The sequence below is a fragment of the Hipposideros armiger genome, unplaced genomic scaffold (assembly GCF_001890085.2).
Source record: "Hipposideros armiger isolate ML-2016 unplaced genomic scaffold, ASM189008v1 scaffold_967, whole genome shotgun sequence".
NCBI classification, from domain to species: Eukaryota; Metazoa; Chordata; class Mammalia; order Chiroptera; family Hipposideridae; genus Hipposideros; species Hipposideros armiger.
In genome coordinates this window covers 282,919-296,501 of record NW_017732317.1, presented here as the reverse complement: position 1 = coordinate 296,501, position 13,583 = coordinate 282,919, and the positions used below count along the sequence as shown (strand labels likewise).

At 36.5% G+C, this 13,583-nt stretch overlaps 1 protein-coding gene and 1 pseudogene across 17 annotated transcripts in view; both read right to left on the bottom strand.

Moving 5' to 3' along the window:
- Positions 1–13,583, bottom strand: part of WNK2 (WNK lysine deficient protein kinase 2) — a 119,454-nt gene that overhangs the window by 43,710 nt on the left and 62,161 nt on the right. The gene's annotated exons all lie outside the window — the stretch shown is intronic.
- Positions 4,417–4,835, bottom strand: LOC109375549 (40S ribosomal protein S25 pseudogene; annotated as a pseudogene).

Below are 13,583 nucleotides of genomic sequence, written 5' to 3'. Positions count from 1 at the left end.
TGTCTGATATAAAAAGATCTACACTAGCTTTCTTTCCTTTAAACCTTTCATATTCTTATGTCTTACTTTGTTATTGGTTTGTTCTATTTTTTCGTACATTTGACAACCTTTTATTTAGTTCATTTACATTTAATTACCGATCTACTTGGATTAAAGTACCATCTTACTAACAATTTTCTTTGTGTTTATCATGCTTGGTGTTGCTTTTCTTGCCTTTCGTTTTTAAAAATTCTTCCCCATTCCACCCTTGCACTATCAGTGTGGAAGCTATCTGCTATTTTACAATTCTCACAGCAGTATTCTGGAGACTTCAATATCCTTTTTTGATTTTGGCTCTCTCCCCCAACAATGCAAGAACCCGGGATCCCTGTGAGTACAATTGCCTCCTCTTGATAAATATGCCCTTATATTTTAACATAACAAACACATTTCCAATCTCAGAATACATTGTCTTTATACAATCAGCATTCCTTTAGACCTACCCATGTATTTATGATTCCATTACATTTATTCCCTCCTGCATTTCTGAACTTCCATTTGGGGTCATTGTTCTTTTGTCTAAAAAATCCCATCTAGTATTTCTTCAGTTGAGATGTGCAGGTAATGAACCTCTTAGTCTTCATTTCATCGTTTATATAGGATCCAATCAGTGGGCAGAGATTCAAGGTTGGCACTTATTTTCTTTAGCATTGGAGGAAAACAGCATTCCTTGGTCTGCTGGCAAACATTTCATCTACCGAGACAGGAGCTGTCCAAGTCATTCTTGCTCCGTTAAATATACCGTCTTTTTCTTCTAGAGTCCTTTAAATTCTTCTGTCTTTGGTTGTCAGTACTTTAACTATAATATATATATATATATATATATTTAAGTATCGTTTTTCTCTCTCTGAGTTTGGAGGACTTGAATTGGTTGGTGGCTTAATGTCTTTCAATTCTCTGCATTATTTCCTAAAACTTGATTTTATCTTTCTTCTACTTTCTGGAACCACAATTATATCATATGTTTGACCATCTCAAGATAACCCCTTATTTCTTAGCTCCCCTTTTGTATTTTCCATCATTTCCAATATCATTATTTTACTTTATTTTCCTTTGAATTACCTTTTTGTTTGCAATTCTCTCTCCAGCAGTGTACAAACCATCCAGTGAGGTTTAATCTTAACTACTGTATCTTTCAGTTCCAGAATTTCCATTTATGTTTTGTTTTTCTTTCTTTTTCTGGGGGGAGGGGAGTATAGTTTCCAATTCTTCTCCAAAAATTTCACTCTAGTAAATTTTTTTTTTAAAACACAGTAAGCAGATACAGTTATCTGGTAATGCCACTATTTGGTTTCCCTGAGAGTCTGCTTTCTGCTATTGCTGTTTGGTTTTAACCACTGTATTGAAGTATAACTGACATGGAATAAATTGTACATATTTATAAATTTTTTACAGTTTTATAAGTTTTGATACAGATACGTAGGCAAAACCTTCACCACAATCAATATAATGAGCATATTCATCAGTCACGTTTCTTTACGAACCTTGCAATTTATCCCTCCCTCCCTTTCCTGCCATACCCCAGACAACTACTGATCTGTTTTCTGTCCCTATAGATTAATCTGCATTTTCTAGTCTTTTATATAAACATGGTCATATAGTATGCCTTCTTTTTTGTCTGGCTTCTTTAGCCCAGAATAATTATTTTAAGAATCACCATGCAGTAAGGATATCAGTTCATTCTCCTTATTGCAGAGTTGTGTTATACTGTGTGGATAAACTGCAATGCTCACTTGCTGCTGGATACCTGGGTTTTTTCCACCTTAAGGCTATTGTAAATAAAGCTGCTATTATAAACATCCTATGTTAGGTCTTTGTATGGATATCTGCTTACATTTTTCTTGGATACATACCTAGGAGTGGAATGGCGGAATCCTTTGGTAGTTATGTTTATTTTTTAAAAGAAATTACCACCTGTTTTTCCAAGTCATTGTACCATCTTCTACAGTGTGTAAGACTTCCAATTCCTCCACCTCCTCACCAGCACTTGGTCTTTTACATTGGAGCTATTTTAACAGGTGTGTGAATGAATCCTGTTGTGGTTTGAATTTGCATTTCCCTGCTGAATAATAATCTTTTCATGTACCTATTTGGCATCCACATATCTTAGATGAAGCATCTGTACACATCTTTCACTAGCTTGCTTATTTTCTTCTCATTGCATTTTGAGAGTTCCTTATATTATCTGGACACAAATCTTTCACTACATATATGGTTTGCAAACCATTTTCTCCTAGTCTTCCAGCTTGTCTTTTCATTCACCTGGTGTTTCTCAAAAAGGAGACATTTTAAATTTGATGAAATTCAATTTACCGATTTTTTTTTCTTTTGCAGATCATATTTTGGTGCTATATGCGAGAAAAATCTCTGTCTAACTGAAGGCTCCACAATTTTTTTCCTACGTTTTGTGCTATAAGTTTCATAGTTTTCAGTTTTACATTTAGGTATACATTCCATTTTGAATTGATTTTTGCACACAGTGTTAAGTATATGGATTGGCATTCATTATTTACATGTGGATGGTCAACTGTTTCAAGAGTCGAAAGGATTGTCTTCACTGAATGTTCTTCGCATGTTTATAAAAACAAAATTAAGTGTATCTATGTGTATGGGTCTATTTCTGGACTCTATTTGTACTTCATGGATCTATTTGCCTATATTTACACCAATACCACACTGTCTTGATTACTATAGTTTTATAATATAGGATTGTCGGGAAAGTCATGATGTATTTTTTCTGTTTTTCAAAGGTCATTTATTTATATAAAGAACTAAGATCAATCAATGATATATTGCCCGTTTTGTTTGATAACCTTTTGCCATCTTTCAGTGAGCTTCATAATTCCTCGTTCATAGAAGGACCTGTCTTTATTTGCGAAAAACTGAACAAGATGCTGATATACAGCCTCATGTGAATTGAACATTATACCATGCAAGGAGTTTTGAAGAGAGCGAAACAAGTGGAAGCCTGATGGCGCAAGGTGAGGCGAGTATGGTGGGTATGGCAACACATCCCATCCAAGCTCCAATAATTTTTGACAGGTGATCAAACTTGTGTGTGGTCTCGCGTTGTCACGATGGAACACAACTCATTTATGATTAACGAGCTCTGGACATTTCTGGATGATGGATTCGTTCAAACTGTCCAATTGCTGACAGTATACATTCAAATTGATTGTTTGGTTCCTTGGTAGGAGCTCGAAAAACACGACACCTTTAAAATCCCACCACACTGAGAGCATAACCTTCCTCCGATGAATGTCTGCTTTCAATGTCATTTGAGGCGAATCATCACGTCAGGACCAAAACCGTTTGTGCACCACGTTGTTGTAAATAATCCACTTCTCATCACCAGTTATCAGTCACTTCAAAAAAGGATCATTTTCCTCATGTTTAATGAGCATACTACGATGTGTATATGTGCCGTCAAAGGAACTTCTTTGAGTTCATGAGGAACCCAAATATCAAGCTTGTTTACCTATCCAAGCTTCTTTAGGTGGTCATGAATGCTTGAATGATGGATGTTCAATGTTTCTGCGATCACTTGTGTCGTGTAACTTGGGTTTGACTCGATCAGTTCCTTTATTTTGTCATCAACCTCGGTGGGCCTCCCTGACCGAGGAACATCATTGAGATCAAAATCGCCATCACAGAATTTCGTGAACCATCGTTGTCAATGACGTTCTTGTAGAGCATTGTCATCGTAAACTTGATGCAACTTTTTACAAGCTTGACGTGCGTTCTTCCCTTTATGGAAGTAAAACAGTAAAATATGGCAAAAATGCAGTTTGGTCTTCCATCTTCAACTTGTAAAATCTCCAAAACTCCACCAAATCGCTCAATTTTTTTTTTAGAATGAAGCTAGAACTGTCAGCTGTCAAATGACATAGCAATAACATAGATGTGAATGACTCTAGTACTTCCAAAAATGAACTAGCGCCATCTGTTGCAAAAATGTGTCATGCCTTTTCCAACAACCCTATAGTTCTTGAAATCAGAGAGTGCTGGTGTTGGAATTTAGTTCTATTTCAAAATTCCAATGTCCTTTGTATTTTCACATGAAATTCAGAGTCTGTTTTTCAACTGCTACAAAGACTTCTGGGATTCTGGTGGCAGCTGCAAAGAATCTTTCCATCCACCAAGGGAGAATTAACACTGTAACAATACTGTGTCTTCTGATCCATAGTCAAAGTACTTGCTTACGTCTAATTAGTTTCCATCTGCATTGTTTTGTAGTTTTCACTGTACAGGTCTTACAGATATCTTATCAGGTTTAACCCTAAATAGTTCATATATTACAAAGAATAGCTACTTTAAATTTCAAAATTTTTTAATTTAATAAAGTTTTATTTTTCAAAATGTACACTTGGTGGGATGTACAAATGTACATTGGTTCATGCATCTTCACCAGCAGCTGGGGCATCCCTACCCTCGGTGTTTCTGGTGCCAATTATTTGAGCTCTGTGCTTTGAAACTAATTTAATAAGTCCTTTACTAAGGAAGGGCTGCCCTGGCCAAGGAACTATGGACCTTCAGTCTCTCAGAGACAACAGCTGGAGTTATAAGCTTATAGGTGGGAACTTCCTTACAGAGTTTTTCATATGTCGCTTTGTCAAACAAGACTAGGTTGTTGAGGTTGTCCTGAACTTTGCCTTGGACCACTTCTTCTTTCTGACCTTGCCTCCAAACTTGTTCACTGGGTCTTTGTCTTTCTTGGCCGACTTTCCAGCATCTTTCTTCTTGTCATCTGTGGGCGGCACAGCAAAGCTTGGACAGTAGCGGCTACAACTGCAGCCTCACTAAGATCATCACATTTCTATTTCTGATTGTTGCTAATACATAAAAAATAAAACAGATTTTTGTATATTGATCATGTATCCTACAACCTAGCTCAGTTACTGGTTCTAGCAGTTTTTTTGGAAATTCCATTGGATTTTCTACACAATCATGTTATCTATGAATAAAGACAACTTCAGTTCTTTGTTTCCAACCTGGATGCCTTTTATGCCCTTTTCTTGACTTACTGTGCTGCCTACAATCTCCAGTGCAATGATGAACAGAAGCTGTAAGAGTGACATCCTTGTCTCATTAATGATCTTGGGGAGAAAGATGTCAGTCTTTCACCATTGAGTATGATGTTAGCTGTAGGATTTTGTAGTCTCTTGATTAAGTTGACAGAGTTCTCTTCTATTCTGGGTTTGCTGAGGATGTTGATATTTGTTGAACTTTGTCAACTGCCTTTCCTTAGGTTTTTCTTTGTTTTCTAGTTTATCAATATGGTGAAGTACATTCCTTTTCTATAGCTTTTTGAACATATGAAATACAATAGTCTTAACTATCTTAACGTGCTTGTCTGCTAATTCTAATAAATGTGTTAGCTATAGATTGGCTAGAATGTGAATTTTTCTTATATTGTCCTTCCCAATAATTTTGAGTGGCTATCAGACAATGTAAAATTTACCTTCTTGTGCACCGAATGAATATGTATTCTGATAAACATTCTTTGTTGTGGGATGCAGTTAAGCTGCTCTACGATGGCTTGATCTTTTCAGATCTCGCTCTTAAGATTTTTTAGGCGGGACAAAAAGAACATTTAGTCTAGGACTAATTATTCACCACTGAGGGAAGGCCCTTCTCAGTACTCTACCCAATGCCGTTTAAATTATAAGGCTTTCCAGCTGGCTGCTGGGACAAACATTCATAGGACATACGAGTTCCAGTCCCATTCCCTCCAGCTCTTTGAGATGGTTCATTTTGTGGCATTAGCTAGTTTCCTCACGTGCAGTACTCTGAAAGATAATCAAGAGGAATCCTCTGTCAGCCTCCAGACTTGTTTGTGCTACTTTCTCCTCTCCAGAGCTCTACCCTTTATAAACTCTTGCCACTGGATCTCCCCAGACTCTCAGGTGATCTTCTGACCACAGGGAGTCTGGTGAGCTCTGCCTAAGTCCTTCCCCCCCTCCCTGCTCTGTGGCTGCAATCTTTCTCTGGGCAGTCAGCTGAGATAATCATTGTATTCTCAGTGTTACAGGGATCAATGTCCTTTATCGTCTTATGTTCAAAGCCTTGAAAAACATTGCTTCATAGATCTGCCTGCTTTTTTAGTTGTTTTCTGAGGGAGAATAAATCTAGTAAAGAAAAGGCCTATGTTCCATTTGGCCTAAAGTAGAAGTCTAAGAATCTCTTTAATTTTTTGTTGTTGCTGCTGCTGCTTTTCTTTCATATTTTGCTTCATTATCTGCCAGGTTATTTTTTTTCAACATATGTAAACTTTTCTTCACTTTTTAAATGATCACACACAGTTAAATAGAACACCTATATATCCATATCCACAATCAAGATACAGAACAATTCCATCACCCCCAAAATACTTCCTTGTGCTATCTTGTTATAGTCACACTCTCCTCCTACTCTTAACTCCTGGCAAACACTGACTCTGTTCTCTAGCACTACAGTTTTTTTGAGAATGTCATTATAAATGGGATGGTACAGTATGTAGTCTTTTGAGACTGGTTTCTTTCACCTCTCCATGCCTTTGAGGTACTCATGTTATTGCATGTATCAATAGTTTGTCTCTTTTTCAAAATGCCACAGTTTGTCCATTCACCCACTGTAGGAAACAAACTGGGTTGTTTCCAGTTTGGGCAATTAGGCACGTGTGAACAGAACTGTTATAATCATTCATATATAGGTGTTTCAGGGAACATGAGTTTTCATTTCTCTAGGATAAATATCGAGGAGTGAATTTATTGTCTTATATCTATTTCTATTTTTAAAATGGTGTAATGTTTTCCAGAATAGTTGTATCATTTTGAATCCCCATCAGCAATTTGTGAGATCTAGCTGTTCCACATCCATACCAAGACTTGGTGCTGTTAGTTGAGCCATTCTAACAGGTGTACAGTGATCCTTCACTGTGTCTTTAATTTGCATTTCCCTGGTAGTCAATGACACTGAATATTGTTTGATATGCTTAACTGCCATCCTTATATCCTCTTTGGTGAAGACTATTAAAGACCATTGTCCCTTTAATTGTGCCATTTGTTTTTTTACTGTTGAGTTTTTAGATTTCTTTATTTCAGGAACAAATATTATGTTGAATATGTGATTTACAATTATTTTCTCCCTCTGCAGTTTGTCTTTTCTTTCTCTTAACAGTGGTGTTCAGAGCAAAAGGTTTTTATTTTAACAATATCTGATTTATCCTTTTTTTTTATGGATCATGCTTTTGGTGTCAGGTTTAATAACGCCCTAGCACAGGTTAAAAATATTATTCTCCAAATGTTTTACTCTAAAAGGCATATAGTTTTACATTTGGATATATGATGCATTTTCAATTAATTTTTGTATAAGATGCTAGGCATAGGTCAAGGTTCAATCATGGCATATGGGTAACCAAATGCTTCAATACCATTTATTGAAGACTATCCTTTCTCCATTGAATTACTTTTGCACCTCTGTCAAAAATCAAATGGCCATATTTGTATGGGTCTATTTCTGGGCTCTCTATTCTGTTCCGCTGATCTATGTGCCAATCCTTTGCCAATACTACATTGTCTGGATCACTGTAACATTATAATAAGTCTTAATATTGGGTAGTGTGGTTCCTCCAATTTGATTCTCCTTTTTCAAAACTGCTTTAGTATCTCTTTTTTTTGAGCTGCTGTAAATGGTATTCTTTCAAAATTTTACTGATCAATTAATTGTTCACTGTCAGCATATAGAAACATAAGAGTTATTTTTATATAGTGACTATGTAACCTGTTTTTTTGTTTTTGTTTTTGTTTTTTAGCTGAGCCATCCTGCCACCTGTTGGCAGCTCAGCAGCAGCTCAACTCGGGCCGGGACTCGAACCACTGTTGCTCAGAGCTCACACTCTTGAGCAAGCTCTTAACCAACTGAGCCACTCGGCCAGCCCTTGTGACTATGTAACCTGTGATCTTACTAAATTCACTTATGGTTTTAGGAGTTGTTTGTTGTTTAGAATCCTTATGATCCTCTCCATATGAAATTATATTTCTGTAAATAGAGAGTTTTACTTCTTCCTTTTCAATCCTTATGCCTTTCATTTCTGTTCTTTGTCCATGTGGAATTTGGCTAAGATTTCTATTGGGTTGTCGGAAAAGTCATGGTGCATTTTTTCTATGTTTTTCGTTGCAAAAATGCATCATGACTTTTCCAACAACCCAATAGTTCAATGTTGAATAGAAATGGAGAGAATGGACATCTTCCAATCTCAGGAAGAACACATTTGGCTTTTCAGCACTAAATATGATGTCAGCCGTCAGTTTTCTGCAGATGTCCTTTATCAGGTTGAAGAAGTTCCCTGGTGTTCCTAGTTTGCTGAGAATTTTTGTCATGAATGGATTTTGTATTTTGTCAAATACTTTTTCTATATAAACTGATATGATCATGTATGAGTATGTATCTTTCCCTTTGTAAGGAAGGGAAGTTCCCATTAATATTAATATGGTGAATTGATTTTTTAATATTGCCTTCCCTGGATACACTCCATTTTGTCATAATGTATTGCTCTTCTTATAAATTGCTCGATTTGACTTGCTAATATTTTGAGAATTTTTTTCCCCTTTATGGCCATGAGAGATTTTAGTCAATCATTCTCTTTTTTTGATATTGTCTTTGTCTGTTTTTGATATCAGGGCAATGCTGGCCTCATAAAATAACATGAGAAGTGTTCCTTTCTCTTCTATTTTCTGGAAGAAATTGTGTAGCTTTGGTGTTATTTGCTATTTTAAAAGGTTTGATAGAATTCACCAGTAAAACCATTTGGGCCTGGAAAACTCTTTTGGGGGAAATTTTTCACTGGAAATTCAATCTCGTTAACAGGTATAGGAGAATTCAAGTTATCTATTCCATTTTGGATGAGTTTGAGTAGTTTTTGGTTTTCATGGAATTAGTCTCTTTCATCAAAGTTGTAAAATTTATGTGTGTAGGTTTGTTCATAGTATTCATTATTATCCTTTTATGGAGGGTCTGTAGTGATTATCTCCTCTTTTATTCCAGATATTGGTATTTTGTGTCTTTTTCTTTGTCAGTCTTACAAAAGGCTTATCATTTTATTTTTTTTCCTAATCAGTTTTTATTTCACTGCTTTTCCTATTGCTCTTTTTCAGATTTCATTGGTTTCTGTTCATCCTTATTTCCTTCCTTATGCTTCCTTGCTTGCTTTGGGTTTTGTTCTTTTTCTTTTCGTTTCTTTTTTTTTTTTTTTTTGGTTTCTTAAGATGAAAGCTTCAGTTATTGATTTAAGACCTTTTTCTTCATTTAACCGTTTAGTGTTATAAACTTCCCTCTAAATGGTGCTTTAGCTGCATCCCACACATCTTATTATGTTGTATTTTCATTCTTGTTCATTTCAAAATGTTTTCTAATTTTTCTTGAGACTTTTTCTTTGATTTATAGGCTTAGAAATGTTATTTAAAAGTATTTTAAAAAAGTGTTTAAAATTTTTCTGTTACATTTGTTATTGATTTCTAGTTTATTACATGATATGAAAAGAACATATTTGGTATAATTTCAACGCTTTTAAATTTAAGTTTTGTTGTACAACTCAGAATATGGCAATTGGTCCATATACACTTGAAAAGAATATGTTGTTGTTGGGTGGAGTGTTCCATAAATGTCAATTTGATAATTATGTTCAGATCTTGTAAATACTTGTTGATTTTTCTGTCTACAAGTTTTATCTATTACTGAGAGAAGAGTGTTGAAGTCTCCAAATATAATTATGGATTTGTCTATTTCTCCTTTCAAAAGAAATGAGTCAGAGTTTTGAAGTGTACTGCTAGATGCATACACATTTAGGACTGTTATATCATCTTGATTACTTGATCCTTTTATGAATACATAATGTTTCTTTTATTCATGGTAATTTTCTTTGCTCTAAAGTGTAATTTGTCTGATATTAAATACTACTGCAGCAGTCTTTTGATTAGTATTTGCATGGTATATCTTTTATCATCCTTTTTCTCAACCTACTTATATCATTGTATTTGAAGTTTCTTGTAGACAGCAAATACTTAGGTCGAGTTTTTTGTTTGTTTTTTTTAAATCCACTTTCACATTTTCAGTCTTTTATATGATTTGTTAAGACCACTTACATTTAATTCAGTTATTGGTATGTTTATATTTAGAACTGTGATTTTTTCCCCTCCCCTTTTTTTAATCCTGAGTTTTCTTTCTTTTTGGAGTATTGTATTTTTTCCATATTCTATCTCAGTTTATCCATTATGATTTTCACTGTATTTCTTTGTGCAATTCTTTTAGCGGATGCCCTAGGAATCACAAAATACATACTTAACTTTTCACAGATACTTAAAATCAGTATCTTACCACTTTAATTGGAATGTAGTAATAATAGTACCAACATATAGGTCCCTTTACCCCTTCCTATGATTGTTGTTATATATTACATTTATACAAATTAAAAACCCCACCAGCAGACATTATAATTTATTTAAATTGTCAAACATGTTTTAAAGAACTCAAGAGGAGAATAGTCTGTTATAGTCACTCAGGTATTTATTATTTCTGATCCTCTTCCTTCAGCCCTGATATTTCAAGTTTCCTTCTGGTATCATTTCCCTCTGCCTAAAGATATTTAGCAATTCTTTTAGAGTATGTGTACTGGCTATAAACTCTCTTAGGTTTTTGTTTTATTTTTTAAATCTAAGAATGGCTTTATTTCAGTTTCATTCCTAAAGAATATTTTCTCTAAATACAGAATTCTGGTTGACAGTTCTTTTCTTTCACCACTTTAAAAATGCTATACCAGGGAGAAACAACAACAACAAAATGCTGTACCACGTCCTCCCGGAATCCATGGTTTCTGGTGAGATATCTGCAGTCCTTTGAATGACCAATCACCTCCAGGTAATGAATAATTTTCTCTGGCTGCTTTCACAATTTTTTCTTTGTGTTTAGTTTTCAGAAGTTTACAATGTGTCCAGGTATAGATTTCTTTGGCTTTATCCTATTGAAATTCACTCAACTTCTTGAATGTGTAGGTTTATGTCTTTCACCAAACTTGGGAAGTTTTCAGCATTATTTCTTCAATATTTTTTCAGCACTGAATATTTTCTCCTGTACTTCTGGGACTCTAATGACACAAATGCTAGAGTTTTGTTCTTGTTCCACAGGCTCTGTTCTTTTTTTTTGTATCTTTCTAGGTTCTGACTGGATAGTTTCAGGTATTTTGGTTTCCAGTTTTAAACTTTTCATGTCTCTTCTTTGCATCTTCTATTTTTTGTCAATATTTTCTATTTTAACATTTGTTTCAAGAATGTTTCTGATTCCTTGTTCAGGCATTTTTATAGTGGTTGCTTTATAAAGCCTTTGCCAGATCATTCCAACATCTATGTTATCTTGTCATTATCATGTGTTGGCTGTCTTATTCCATGCAAATTGACATTTTTATGGTTGCTAATTTGAGGGGCAATTTTGGATTGCATTGGCTGGATTGAATTAGACTGGATTTTGAATAATATTATGAGATTCTAAGTCTGTTTAAATCTTATGGTGAACGTTGATATTTTTGCTTTAGTAGGCAATCGACCTGGTTAAGTTCAAACTGCAAGTTGCAGTCCACTTTCTATGAGCTGTGGCTACACTGTCAGTTCAGTTATCTACGTCTTTACAGTATTAATCTCATCTGAAACACATGTGTACCACTGAGGGTTGATTTGGAACCTGGATGGGAGTCTATCTATTAGTTCTCCAAGTTTTCTATATGCTAATTAGGATCGGATCCATGCATGCACAGGCTGCGGTGAGCCTAGGAATTCAAAAACAACTTTACAAGGTTGCTTCCCTTACTCCTCCCTTTCTGTGATTTTGCTGGTACTTCCAGGTTCCCTGGGACTCCCCTTACAGAACCTCTGAAGAAACCATCCACTTCCACAATGTGAGAAGCAGGGCCAATGCGAGAAACAGGGCAGGAGGACAGAGAAAGAAAAAAGGTAATGGGTTTTGGTTCTGAACTTTTTGAGCCCCACCCCATCTCCTAGTTTTGGCTCCCGCTGCCCCTCAGAACTGTGTGGGCTGGGGCACAAGAGAAGGGGGAAAAAATGAAAAAGAAGGAATCTGCCCCCTTCTCTCTGAGCTTTAAGAGTTCCCTTCCTCCCTCAAAAATAAAGGGACATAAAAATTTAAACAAACAAAAACCCAAAAGAAAAAACAAACAAGTAGTTCCCTTCCCTGCTCTGCAAGCTGAAACTACAGGGTATCTCCTGGCACTTCTCTGTCTGCACCTAGCGTGCACTCCCAGTCTTTATGCTGCCGTGAGCTAAGGCCAGGAGACACCAGAGGGAAAACACGTGCTCACCACCAACTTGGTGGTACTTGGAATTCTGGTATGCTTCCCCATCCTCCTTCTACTAATTTCCCAAGTCCTCAAAGACCTGTGCCCTGTATCAATTGGCCCCAGTGTATAGTTAGGTTCAGTGGAGAAAAGGGGTGATGGGGTATGCATGCACCATCTTACCCAGAGCCAGGACTCTCTGCCTAGTCATTTTTTATTATGTGCCGAATATTGTGTTGACAAAATTGCTTGTGCAGGTAATGTGGTGTCCAGAATGGTATTACCTTCCTGTAAAAAGAACCTGTGTGCTTCCACCTGCACACATGGCATTCTGAGGGTGCCTTCATAAAGGCACCATGCACTGAGTAGCTCCTCTCTCTGCCTGGCCTAGTTCTGGGTAGCCCTTCCTTCTCCAGCACAGTACTCCAGCAAGGCCAGCCTCCCAGCCTAGGGCTCGAGGCCCCTTTTTCTCTAGCTGGTGAGCCGCTGAAGCCTCAACACTCAGCCTCTCTGCCTATAGGAACAGAAAATGCCCACGGAAACAGACCAGTACTAGGTTCACCTCCTGAGTCTCCATTCTCCTCTGGACCCCAGACTGGTAACTCTCTAGTCTTCAGAATTCCCAAATACCTTTAAGCAGATGTTCTGTACAATTCATCTAACTTTTCCAGTCATCCTCAGTGAACGGTTAATCCAAATGAACAGACCTGCCATCCCTGTAACTGGCCACCTCTTTTTTCTTTTTTTACAAAGAAACTGTCTCTGAAAGGTTTCCTGAAGTTGGTGCATAGATGAAGAAACTAGGGTTTAACTCCAGGCATGTCCTTTAACCATTAAACCATGCTGAAAATTAGATTTTATAAGGTTCCCCCCCACACACACACAATTACTGGGTGAATGTGTATCAAAATCACAAAGTAATACAAGAGCACATTCTTATTTTAAAATTGAGCCACTGCAGACAGTGCTACTGCTCCCTTGTCTCCTGGTTGGGCCAGGCCCTTTGCCAGAGGTCACCAGGTCTGCGTGTGGCTCTGCTGGGGGTTATTAGGCTGACCTTTTCCCCATGGGAATGCATATCCAAAGGCATAATGTAAGTCACTGGAAACACATGGTACAAATTTAAAAATGATTTACATATATTTTTAAAGAATTTACAGTAGTCCCTCAGCATGGCCTAATGCTGCCAGACCCCCACTGAATGCCTGAAACCACAGACAGTACC